This window comes from Rhododendron vialii, chromosome 8a (genome assembly GCF_030253575.1).
Source record: "Rhododendron vialii isolate Sample 1 chromosome 8a, ASM3025357v1".
NCBI lineage: Eukaryota > Viridiplantae > Streptophyta > Magnoliopsida > Ericales > Ericaceae > Rhododendron > Rhododendron vialii.
Window position 1 is genome coordinate 11,650,224 of NC_080564.1, and position 13,911 is coordinate 11,664,134.

The 13,911-nt window shown below is 36.6% G+C and overlaps 1 pseudogene; it reads right to left on the bottom strand.

Moving 5' to 3' along the window:
- Nucleotides 1-6,897: 6,897 nt before the first annotated feature.
- Nucleotides 6,898-13,911, bottom strand: part of LOC131336615 (geraniol 8-hydroxylase-like) — a 74,136-nt pseudogene continuing 67,122 nt past the window's right edge.

Below are 13,911 nucleotides of genomic sequence, written 5' to 3' on the forward strand. Positions count from 1 at the left end.
CAGAAGCGGTCTGTGCGCGGCTACTGAGCATAACTTGTTGTACCTTTAGCTTTATTGCTTTAAAAATGAACCCGTCTAAGGCCACCGACTACACCGATCAGGAACGGAACGCTGTGCGGGATCCATTTCAGATTCCGCACGGATGATATGAACCGTTTAATAAATTTTTTCAAAAAACAAAGTGGATCCTTGAAAAATCGGCTCAATCTAATATGCATACATGCTCGATCGAAACTTTCTATTTTTCATTCAGATTACCGCATCCTGAAAGCTGAATGAAAAAATAGAAGATTGGATCGAGCACCTATGTACACATATCGGATTGAACTGATTTTTTATAGGTCCACTCAGTTTTTTTAGATTATTGAACGGCTCAAATCATCCGTGCAGAACACAAAGTGAAAATCATCCATGTGCAATCTTGAGTGAGCCCCGCGCGACGGCTAGTTCCAGGTCGGTAAAGCCACCGACTAGCATTCCTGTTTAAAAAACGGAAATTCTAATCGTAAGGAGGATTTGTAAGGAACCACGTAAGGAAAAATGCGTTTGGGCCCATCCTGAATCTCAAAAATATCTAGAAAAATATCTATAAATTTTTGAATATTATTTTATGGGGGCCCTGTAAAAAATCAGCTCTAATGGACATCGGTAAGTATTACTTTTGAATTCATAAGGGCGAACTGAGTAGTTTTGCTCCTACAAATCCAAGAGTAATACTTATCGATATCCGTTGGAGCTGATTTTTTATAGTGCCCATAAAATAATATTTAAAAATTTATGGATATTTTTCTAAATTTTTGTGAGACCCGGAATGGGTTCAAACACGTTTTTCCTTGCGTGGTTCCCTACAAATCTTCCTTACGAATAGCATGGCTCAAAATGTAAATGATGTTTGTCATTTGCACATGAAGTATGAAAAAAGACTAATTTTAATTTTGGGCATCGATAATGCTACTCCCCAAATTTATAATATTACTTCCCAGATTCCTATATGAATTTTCCAAATTAATAGCTGCAGTCCCTTTTGGGAGTGACAATATTATTAAATTCCCTTAATTTTTTAGATTAAATTGTTTTAGGGTTAGAATGTGGAGTTTTTCTTTCCTAATTACACATAATCATTTATATTATTTCACTTTGGCCCATTGAATTTAGTTTTGGAATAATTTTTTGGGTCTCCTTTCTTGAAAAGAAATAGAAAATTTATGACTAATATATAATAAAAAAATAAGACGAAAAACCTAGCAGTGATGAAACTATATAAGTTGGGAATAAAAAAAAATTCACATAAATAATTACATTTTCTAAAGTTCTTGTTGTGGCGGCGGCTGCCACTAGATCCATCTGGTTCCATCTTTGCAGAGAACATTCTCAATCATCGGTCGTCGTCGTCGCATCTGATCGAAATCCTAGCCCAAGCAGATTTCTATTTTGTTCTCCACGCCCGGAGCCTGTCGTGGCAGCTAGCGGGGGTTTGTTTGGAGTTTTATCTCCACCACTTTGGTCCGAGGATTAGCCTATGCCTTGGCGTTGGCTTGTCCTTCTTATGCCGAAGTTGGCCGGCGTGCTTAGTTGAGTTGTCCATGGTGTTGTTTTCCTGCTCTTTCTTTTGTTATGTCTGCTTCCATCGGGTCTGCTATTGTTGTCTTTGATATGGATTTTGTGCCATTCCGAGACGGCTGAATGGATAGATTGCTAAGTCCACATGTCCCAACCCATAGAGGTGGTGTGAAGTCAGCCTTGGCTCATGCTTAGGATCTGGACATTAGTTAGTCTCTTGGCCCCTACTTTTCATGTGTATTTTTTGGTGATGGGTTTATTGTAATTTCTTTTTCATTGTGTTCGGATGGAATTGCTGGAAGTGCTGTTTGGCATTTCAATGGAATGTTTTGCGGATAAAAAAAAGAAAGAAAAAGTTTCTAGATTGAAATAAGTTGCTTGACTTACGCCTATTTTTGCTAGAATAATCCAAATGGTTGATAATGTTTTGTTCTTCGTGGCTTAGCACAATCTCGCATGTCCATTCATGCAATTAATGGTTGATATTGTTTTTCAATTTTGACCAGTAAAAAATAATTTTTTAATGGTCAATATTGGTTTTCAATCCAAACCATCCAAAAACACTTTGGATGTGCACCATTGGGCCTCCATAAATTGAAATGGGCCTTATTTTGGTCCAGATGTGTTGTTAAAAAAAATAAATTTGCTTGACTTATTTGCCCGATTGGGGTTTTTCTTATCAATATGTTTTCATCCTGTATTCAAAATCAGTATGTCTGGATTGGATCTGCCTCTTTGACCTTGGAAAGAAGGATGAACTTCTTTTCTCTTCTTCTACTTCTGTTTTCGTCCTATGTTCAAAGTCGGCATCTCTGGATTGGATCACCCTCGTTGACCATAGAAAGAAGGTTGAACTTCTTTTCTCTTCTTCTACTTCTGTTCTAGTCCTTTTGTTTAAAGTCGGCATCTCTGGATTGGATCTACCTCTTTGAGCATGGAAAGATGGATGAATTTCTTTTTTCTTCTACTTTTGTTTTCGCCCTGCGTTCAAAGTCGGCATCTCTGGATTGGATCTGCCTCTTTGACCATGGAAAGAAGGATGAACTTCTTTTCTCATCTTCTGCTTCTGTTTTGGTGTTCCACTAAGGCTTTTAGAAAAAGTTTAGTTTTGTCCTCATTTGAATTTTTTTCGCGTTTATTCGTTTTGTGCTAAATTTTTTTAACTTTTTGATAGACTAATCGGAAAAGTAAAAAAATTTTACTTTTACCTAAATATTTTGAACATTGATCACTTTTAAGTAAAAAAATGTCCAAACGAACGAACGCGAAAAAAAAATTCAAATAAAGACAAAACTAAAAAGTGAAAAAAATTGTTAGTGGAACAAGATTTAATTTGTGACTGTGTTAGTTTGTACACTTAGATTTTCATTGTAACTACTAAAATATTTTTTATCAAAATCTATAAAAAAATAAAATTATCACCTTCAATTAGCGAAATCATAAACCAAAAAAGCTTTATCATACTTTGATCGAAAAATGTAGACAAGACAGATAAAAATGTCTCTAGTTTTGACTTAAAAAAAAGTATGATGGTGTATCCTGTTGTCGATAGACTTTTGGATGAAATGACGCGCAAGTTCTTCTGAGGGAGTACTCCTAAAATGTCTGGATGGAATCCAAATATTAAAGGAAACTCTATGCCCCGTATGAGCTTAAATTTAATTCGTGTCTTGATTTAGATTTTTCTAGGGGATAAAATTATTTAATGGGATGACTTGATCTTCATTTGAGGCCATGATCAAAGTACTAATGTAGTCCATGCGAAGCAATTATAGTATTGTCAAAAAGAAGACAAAACTTTGTGCCCCGATCATATCAGTACAAAATCTGAATTAATCCCGTTTTATTAAGATTCTTATTTTTTAAGTACTCATTTTTTGATTTACGAGATAGATCATTCCCTCACAATTTGTAGGTGGACAAAAACGAAGGATTCTTTACGTAGCACAAGTTTGTAACGGTTATTTGTACCTCTTCACCGGAACCCTAGCTCGGCGTTGGAAGCCTAATCTACAAAACAGACAATGGGTGAGCGCACATTTGCCTCTTGTGGCAAAGGCCCTCCGATGCTTAATTTAATATCACGTACTGGTATAAACCCTAATTATCAGTAGGAGAATTGTAAGAATGTAATGTATTGTGTACCTTTTACCTCTAGGTTTATCTCATATTTATAGATTCGCTTGTTGCCCAAGTATCCGTGTCGCCCTAAGTTTCCTACCTCGTATAGGAAACCTAGAATATCTTGGATTCTCGTTCCCTTATCTATTTACTGCTTTAGTCCTTTTAGGACTCCTTTCCATGACCGGTCAAACAATTCATTCCTGTTGGGTATCTTCCCTAAATCCTATATTTTCGGGATCTTATGCCCCATGGGATACTACTGTTCTAGAACCTTCTGGAATTTTCCTACCGTCGTATCACTTAAAGCTATCTTTCTTTAGAGTTCTTCCTCCGTTCGACCGTTTTTTTTGCCGAATAGACTGCTTGGACCAGTGACTTCACATGTCACTGGACCTCTGTCGTTGACTTGGATTACTGACTTCTCATGTCTTTAGTCCCCTTTGCCGAATACCGCCCTCATCGGTAGTACGGCCTGTCTCATCTATCACGTGCTCCTATATACCACGTGTTCGGCCACTAACTGTGCCTATTCGGGAATACCTCCCTACAAATATATCACATTTAATTCAAAAAATAAGTATTTATTTTAGTTAGTAGAACACACCCAGAGTTACACATGTACATGATGTGAAAGTTTCCTTGGTCAATTTCTTCTCTTATTCTCCCCATGTCCCCTGCAATTATTTGTAGTAAATTCTATATAATTTGTTTGGTATACTTTATATCCATTTGCTGTTGATTTGGAATCTATGCCTATTGCCTACAATTCACGAAAATTAGTTACTGCTATTCACAAGAGAGTGAGCTAATTTGAATGCCTTTCTGCCTGTTGTGATGTTGTGATGCCATTGTGCTGTTGATTCTTTTAATCTACGTATTATCCAATTCAAAGCTTAAATTCGTTAAATTTATATGAAAATTCTAGATAAATTAATTTCTTTTTTCCAATCCGTCTTTGGGCCACTTGAAACCATATTTTCTGATTCCGTTGCTGCTTACAAGTCACGATGCTTGACGATTTCCTAGTCCTAAATTAATGGGTTGCCCCAAGCGTAGGGCGGAGACCGACGTAGCACAATATCCGGTAAGACCGGACTCGAATCCACAAAGACGGTGATGTGTGCTGACTAAAAACTCGGGTTGTTACTAATTTCACGGGCACTTAGGTAGCCACCCCTTGTCGTTTTGAATGAGATTTAACTAAACTTACGAAATAATTATTCTTTTCAAATAATTAAAATGAGATACGGTCGTAGAGTTCATAGCACTCGTAACCAGTCCGGATTAACCTGCTCCATTTGATGTTCTTAAAAACGTTCAATTTTAGACTGAAAAAGATACCCCGCAAGATGCGAAACCTTAGGGTTGCTGTTTACCCATGCGCAGTGGATAATGAGTTTTGGACCCCCATTCTCCCGTTCATATGGGCTCCGACAATGCCCAGGTTCGTCTGCGGGAAGTATTTTTCCAATTTAAAATTGTCTTTTTCATTGTTTGACAATAAGAGCAGTGTCCGAACTAGCCACGGTGTGCTAATCACCTCAGAGGCTAAATTCTGAAGTGAATTTGGGTGTTTTGTTAACGCCTCTAACGATATCGAACGAAGCTCATTTTTTACAGAGACCTTAAACGACATATTTTGAACAAAATGAGCAGCTCCGATTATCTTTGTGCGACCCGAGGAGGGAGAAAAAGGGGTCTGTGCACAGCTCTATAGGGTAAACATAATTGAGTCCTTCCGAGGTTTCTCTTAAGTACAGATGTCTCCTCGGATAAAAAATGTACAGATGTCTCCTTCACGTTTGGAAAGGGAAAAGATATCTGCACCGACGGTTTCCGTAGGGAAACCGTACCGACGGCCACGCGCGCCCGTCTCTGGCCACCGGACGGCCGATCCGAGCTGTGCAAAAATTAAAAAAAAAAAAAACGAGGGGGCCTATGCGGGAATCAACGGCATCCGAGGTGTGTAAGGTACTTGATCCGAGCACCTTTTTTTAGTGTATATATGTATATTCGCGGAAACCGTCGGTGCAAATAGTAGTACTCGTTTGGAAAATGATTTTTACAATAAATCTGTCCACATAGACATTTTGTGCATAAATTGTGTTATGGGGCCCACTACGGGTCTCATACAAATGATCCGAGCAGTTCATTAAATGTAAAATATCTTTTCATGGGTTCTTGCAAAACAATAGCTCAATACAATATCTATAGATACTCGACCCAATCATTTAACTTTTTATTATCCGAAAAACTGAATGAATCATTTAGATGATTGGATCGAGCACTCATAGGTGTCAGATTAAATTGATTTTTAGCGAGGACCCTTGAAAAAATGTTTTACATTTAATGAACGGTTCGAATTGTTTGTTTGAGACCCATGATGAGTCCCACAACAAAATTTGTGCACAATTTTTGCATAGATTGTCTGTGTGGTTAGCAGCCCTGTGATTTTTAACCCGTTAGATTTGGTGATGCATTTTAATTACACCCCCATTGTAAAAATTTATGTCAAGTGTTAAAAGCTTTTGAAATGCCCATTGTAATCAAAAGGATTGTGGATACATCATTTGATGTACACAAAATGAACACTAGATTATGTGGAAGCGACATCGGGCTTTCACACAAATGGTCTGAGCCGTTCAATTTGTTTAAAACATATTTTAAGAGTCCTCGTAGAAAATCCGCTCAGTAAGATATCGATAAGAACTTGATCGGTTCGTTCAATTTTTTGGTAGGGCCTAATACATGAATGATTCAATCAAGCCTTCATCGACATCTATAAAAGTTAACTTTTCCCCGAACAAGTTTCATTAAAATTTAGACCGTTCAAAACACTTTTGGACGGCCGTGATTGATTGCTACTGTAGAGAATTTGTTCATGGCTGAGCCATGAATAAGTTTCTCTCTAATATTTTTTGGTAAAGGTGCCTCCTCGTTTGAATACGGTATACCTACTACAAAGTATGCATGTATTAACTAATACTCCTATATGAGATTGCTGAGGAAAAAAAGAAGAAGAGATACTCCTATGAGATTAACAAATGCCACATAGTTGAATTAGGAGATGGACTAATCTAATGGACTATAATATATAGTTTGTTATACTTTTATTATCGTCCAAGATGATCAACATCCATACTGAGGTGATCAGCTATTTATGAGATACTCACATAATATGCTTATACCTTCCCCTCTCATATCGAAAAGATGGAACATAAACCACATTGATAAGGAAGCGGAAGCAAGAAAACCATTATTCAGTGGTTTCACCACATTGTACATATATATGTATTTACCTAAAACTAGAAAAATCAAACTGTCACACAGGGAATGGAACAACACGAAGGGGCTGAGCCTTTTGTAAAGTAAGGCCAAACTTGTCGTCCATGTCCAACTCCTCTGGCTTAATTCCTCCTTCAAGCTTCCAATCAAACGAGTTTATGAGAGAACCCAACATCAGCGGAACTACCCTTATGGCCAGCGATAACCCGGGGCAAATTCTTCGTCCTGCTCCGAAAGGAATCAGCTCAAAGTCCCTACCTCGGACATCAACATCCAAGCCCAAGAACCTCTCAGGCATAAATGATGTTGGGTTTTCCCATACGCTTGCATGGGTCACGGCCAAAAGCCCATGCATTAACTAGTACTTGGGCTCCCTGTGGGACAGTGTAGCCGTAAACTTCAACGTCTGTCTCGACCGTGCGAGGGAGTAGCAATGGAGCAGGCGGGTGTAGCCTCATGCTCTCTTTCACGATTGCTTGCAAGTAAGGAAGTTGTGGAATGTCCGTTTCTTCTATCGGTTTCCCTTTGCCAATGGTTTGTTCAATTTCAGCTTTGGATTTCTCTAAAGTCTCGGGAGTGCGCAATAGCTCCGCCATTGCCCACTCAACTGAGCTCGATGTTGTATCCGTCCCTGCTGCAAATATGTCCTACAACAGAATTGGTGTGAATAACAGATATGGTCAAACTTTAAATATATAGTACTCCCTTCGTTCTAAATTAATTGTCTGATTCGGTCTCCGATGTAACTTTTAAATTGTTAATATCTTTCAATTTATAATATCTTTAAAGATTTAAAAGACTTTGTATAATAAGACTAATTAAGATCTATCATATGAGATCCATATTGCACATAAAATTCTTTATAGATTGAAAAATATTAATAATTTGAAAAATGCAATGAAGACCGAACCGGACTATTAATTTGGAACGGAGGGAGTATGTATCTGTTTTTCGCCACCTCATAATAGTATGAATTTGCGTTCTTATGACTGGTTTTTATAAAGTCCAATACAATATCAGCAAAACATAATGTAGAAAAATTTAAACTTTAATTGAGTTTTTATAGTAATTTTAGTCAAATGGTTCGTGGAATGTGCCTTGGTGAATTGCAAAGATGAAATGACTTAAGGTGGAATTAGTGGAAGGCGGAAAGGGAAGAAGACAAACCAAGCACAGATGCTCGATGTGAGTTCTGTTAATCTCTCCATTTTCTTCAATGATATTGAGCAGAATATCTATCACATCGTTCTCTGTGCCACTCTTACCCGATCTTCTCAACTTCAACTGTCCGTCAATAAACAGACCAAACATCTCAAAGGTATCCCCAAAATGACTCTTCAACCGGCGTCTTATTCCCAATGGATCAATTTTCTTAAGTATTGAAAAGTAATCCACCAAATTGTGTAACGATCTTGATTTTTGGTAAATAAAAATTTCGTTAAATATTTAAATATTATTTTAATTACTTGGGTTTGCTACTAAAAATTTAATTTTAATTTTAATAATCCGTCATAATTAGATTTGAGACTTATAAAATTATATCTTTTCGCATCGGACAATCTAGTCAATTTCTAAAGACAAGTATGCTTGTAGAAGCACTTGTACTTTTTTCTAGTGAGTTAAATAAAATCTTTAAATCATATTTCTTGGCTAGAAATCCTACTTGGCAAGTAAGGTTAGTTTCTAACCGATTAATTTAAGAAACCAAACTACCAATCCACCTAGTTATAATTTTCTAACCCTAGATGGACCTTTTTGACCGTCTTTGAGACTTATGGACATCTCTCAACCCTAGTTGAACCTTTTAGATCTAGAGAGGTAATCATTATTACTTCATGTTTAGTCATTTCAACTTTACCTAGCATCATTACTTACCCTACCCATTGGATAGTATTTGCTAGGGAAAACTTTACCCATTGGTTAATAAAATCTAGACTTGCCAAGGTTGACAAGACTATTCAAGCCCGTACATACCTCTTTTATTCTTTATCCATTGAGTAATAGGAACTAGGAAAACTATGGTCCATTGGATAATAGCATGACTTGACTACCCATCATTGTACTTTAGACTTGTCATGTCATGAATAGTGTGACATGATTACGTATCCAATGGATAATAAAACCTAAGAAAGTTAGTGACCATTAGTTAAAACCATGATATCATAGTACAATTTGACTTGTCATGTCATGAATAGTATGACATGATTGTTTATCCATTGGGTAATAGAAGGTAGAAAAATTATTACTCATTAGTTCATGAGGTAATTAGAAGTATATGTATCACTGTTTTTATCCCAACCCATGTGCCAGTGTACTTTCCCCAACCTATAGGACAATATGCTTTCCCAAATCTATGTGTTGTCTTATCTAGAATAATCTTGACATCGCCATCACCTTTTACCCTTTGGTTAATAATTGCTAGGGAAATTTGTACCCCTTGGGTAATAGAAGTTGGTCTTGCCAATGAAAGCCTATATTGGACCAGACAAGTCATATAGGAATCTTGGACCATGGGAAACCCTTATTTTACTCCCAAAAGAAGTAAGCCTAAGCCTAGTCACATCAACCTTACTTACCATCAATATCCCTTGGATAATAATCGTTAGAAGAATTTTTACCCATTGGATCATGGAGGCTAGACTTGCCAAGGTGTACATAAACTTGACAAGACTAGTCATACCATAGGAGTAATCATTTTTATTCCCATGTTTAGTCATTTCAAGCCATAATTTTCACCAATGAACTTTTACCCATTGGTCCATAAATGTTAGGGAAAATATTATCTCTTGGACAATAGATTCCCATGATTAGTCATATCAAATTATTACCAATATTCCTTTGTCCATTGGACAATAATTGCTAAGAAAAATTTTATTCATTGGGTAATAGCCAAGACTTTGGCTATAAACAACCCTCCCATACTTCATTTCAACTTACACCAATCCTTTCCTCCACCTTCTCTCTAGAAAGCTTAAGAATTCTTGCTTGTTCTTTGCTAATTGTTTGTGATTCTTGAGAGTTCTTGAATGTCCTTGAAGTTCTTCAAGAAACTCATCCTAGGCCTCCACTACACCTTCACTCAACCACCATTTCGATCCAAAAAGTTAGGTAGTGTAGTCAAGAACTAGTTTCGAGAGAAATCCTTTCTCTTTCGAAGCTACCGTAAGCATTCTGTAGGAAGTTACTCCGCCCGATTACCGACGTACTCTCTGTAGCCGCCCTACCGCCAAGAAGAAAGGTAGAAACCCTAGTCCAATAACTCTGCGTATAGCATAGAATCGTACGTTAGAAAGTAGAATGTTCTTGATTCAAAGTATCAATATCCTTATCGTTTCCCTTAAGTAGTTAAGGTTATCTATTGTTTAGTTTCAAGTAGATAAGGTTATCTATCATTTAAAATGCATGATTGTCAATAAGTTTATCTTGCTAATGGAAGTACGGGCATGTTAGATAAATGACTTTTTCTTAAATAAACATATATTGTTTAGAACTTCCCTCAAAGAAAGAAAGAACGATTTTCGAAAGATAGAATTTGACACTTGAATAGAAGTATTCGTATTTTGATCTTTAGGATGGTTATGAGCATGATTATTAATATAGAATTGGATGATCTTGCTAGTTTAGTTTCAAGATTACAATGAATGTTTTATGTTTGTAAAAAGTCCTACCGCGGAGTCTATGCATGAGAACGAGACACAGAAATCGAGAAAATAGAAACATGACACCTAGGGTGTGGTTAACAAGAAAAATGTGATTCGAAGAAATATTTTGAAACTACATAATGACCAATTTTGGTGGCATTATGTGAGTTGGGGGTGTGTGTGCGTGCCAATGGGAATCCGGAGCGGCAGAACCATTGTGCAGATACCCGGGAACCCGGAGCGGCGGAACCGAGGTAGGGTGTGTGGCTTGGTTACCGCGGAGAGGTGCCAATGCAATTGTGTGCCAATGGGAACTCGGAGCGGCGGAACTATTGTGCGGATACTCAGGAACCCGGAGCGGCGGAACCGAGGTTAGGTGTGTTAAACACAAATTTTGGAAACGTTGATTTGGAAAAAGAAAAGTGAAAAATGGTGACACGGTCTACGATGAGTCGCGTAGGAGAAACATAGAAAATCATGGACACCAACGATAGTTGAATATCGAATGTGGATGTATTATTGTTACTGTCTGTTGTATAATTTCTATTGTTTGTAAGTTAAGGGTTAGTGGGTTTAGATTATCTATTGAGCTTTTTAAGCTCATGGTGTTACCTTTGGTGACCCTGACATATTATATCGGTTGCGACGCTGATATAATGTATCAGATCTTGTAGATTATCAAGATGAACAGTACACCTTAGAGGCTTTTGGAGCTGAGAAGCTGGCTAGGATGGAGGAGTAGGTGGAGCCGTAGTTAGGAACCCTAAAACCCCATTCATTTGTGTAAATATTGAACTCTTGTGGGAGTTTTGTTGTAATAACGAGCCAGACTCTATTTGGTTTTATCAATAAAATGTTTATTTAACGTACCCAAAATTAGGAGCGTTACAAATTGGGCTTACCGACCTCTACCATAATCTGCCAAATCAAATGCCTGAATTGTTGCACTGAATCTTGAGTTGGGTCGGCCATATCGATGGAAAATACGATATTGGATAACAAATTAAGGGATGTTTTGAAGGCTGCGTTGCCTATGTCCACTGCAACGCCTTCTTGGCAACATTTTCCCACATGCTCAATGAGTTCCTGCACCTTTTGCCGCCGTAAATTTTGACTAGCATCGATTCTGTTACCTAAAAATGGTGGCCAAATGATTGACCAACAAAATTTTGGGTTCATACAAGATACTACAGTATGATTATGAATGCCTTCGTTTAAAATTGGGCCCGCTTTTTCTAACACGTGATTCATATCAAGTAGGAAATTTTTTGTTTTCCGAAGAAAGAAGAAGTTTCCTACTTTGTTTAGCTTTCTTTACTAGTTGGCTTGGTACGTGGCTTAGGCCCCATTTGATAACACTCATAGATAGACATTAACAAAAATAAAAATAAAATACAATAACTCTCCTAGAATAATGAGTAGTGAGAATTATAGTAGAAGACAATAGGTTCATTTTGGGAAATAACTTACGGAAGATTTTAGAGTAAATCATTTTCATCCAATTAGTGGGAAATGTTTTACAAGTAAAATGTTTTCCTATCTTTTATACAACCAAACACCGAAATAGATAAAGCATTTTGCTAAAAAACATTTTATGTCCAAACAAACCGAGCCTAAATTTCAAACATTGCCCATGCCAATATTTGATTTTTCAAATTTTACTTGACATGAAAGGTTTTCCTTCACCACTTTATATATATATATACTGGTGTGTGTCTCTTTTTGTGGGTACAGTACATATGCATACTTATATATTTGTATACGAGAATATAATTGTTGGGTGCAAAATACTTTAGCTGGATTTTGAGTGAATGACAAAGTGAATTCTTTAAGGAAGTGGATCCTCTCCAGTCCAATTAAGTTTTGGATTAGATTAGACAATTGAAATGTGGACCGTCCAATTCTGCAATTAATGGTTTGAAACCTGCTCAGAAATTCTTCGCGTGAAGAATTGATTATTATTATTATTTTGGTTACAAAACAAGATAAGTAATTGCTAGAGAGAGAGAGAGAGAGAGAGAGAGGAGTGCACAAAAGAGAGACTAGTAGCTAAAAAAGGAAGGTGGACTGCTTTTTGTCTATTTTGTTTGTTGTTTTCCTTCCAAAAATACATGCATCCGGCCAAGTGGTGCCTCATTAGTCTAAGGCTGCACCTTACGTGACAATAAAAGCCCAATACGCCATGAGAGCGACACTCCAATAACTATTACGCACAGAGATACATGAATCAAAGCATTGTCGACCTCTGCCATTAACCGATCGACATATTCTTCAACCACATGCATATATTTATTCATTAAAAATTTGCAAACTGATAATGCTAAAATCAATATTGTTCCTGCGAAAACTAAAAGTGTTCCTTCCAAAACATTAATTGTACCTCCGCATAGAATTACTTATTTGTCCTTCTTGCATTACTGACTTTTGAACATTATCATTTTTTGTTTTTAACGAAGTTACCCCTTAAAGCTCGATCTCTTGCTCTATTTTAATCAATCAAATACATGTGAATTGTTTCTCAAAAGAAAAGAAAGTACATGTAGATTTAAGGGCTGGTTTGGCCTAAAAATAAGCCAGATTAATATTTGTCTCTATTCAAAAAAATTTCACATTTGTTATTTTGGATTTAATTTAATTTTTTATAGATTATTGGTTCGTCTATATAAAAGGAATGTAAAAAGTAAAAACTATTATTATAATCTTAAAAAAGTTCATTAAAGACAAAAATAATTCAAGACTTGAGATAAATTTGTTATTTTTTTGTCAGCATATTTTTTTTGGATCGTTTTCGTCGTAATTTTGATACCTCTATTTTATCAGTTTTTATATATATATATATATGGGGACGATTCAAGGGAAACCCAAAAAAACACCTAAAAGAACACCCAAAATCTCAATGTCGTAGTTCCTGATCAAATTTTTATGATCCGAGCTGCTCAATGTGTGCAGAACGTGATTTTAAGGGTGCCCGCGAGAAATCGGCAAAAAAAATTATCGGAAAGTGCTTGTTTTGAGCAATTTTTAATTGAACCGTTCATTAAATCTAAGCTAAAAACTGCTCAGATCAAGTCTTTCCCGGTTATTTTTTTTCTCTAATTTCTTGCGAGTACCCTTAAAATCACATTATGATCACATTGAGCGGATCAAATCATCAAAATTTGACCGAAAACTTTGGGATGTTTTTTTGGTTGTCCCTTGAACCGCCCCCATATATATATATATATATATCTCGGAACATACAGATGTAGTTTGGTCATTATTTAGTAATTTCCATGAGCATGGGATCGATATTTCGTCAGAG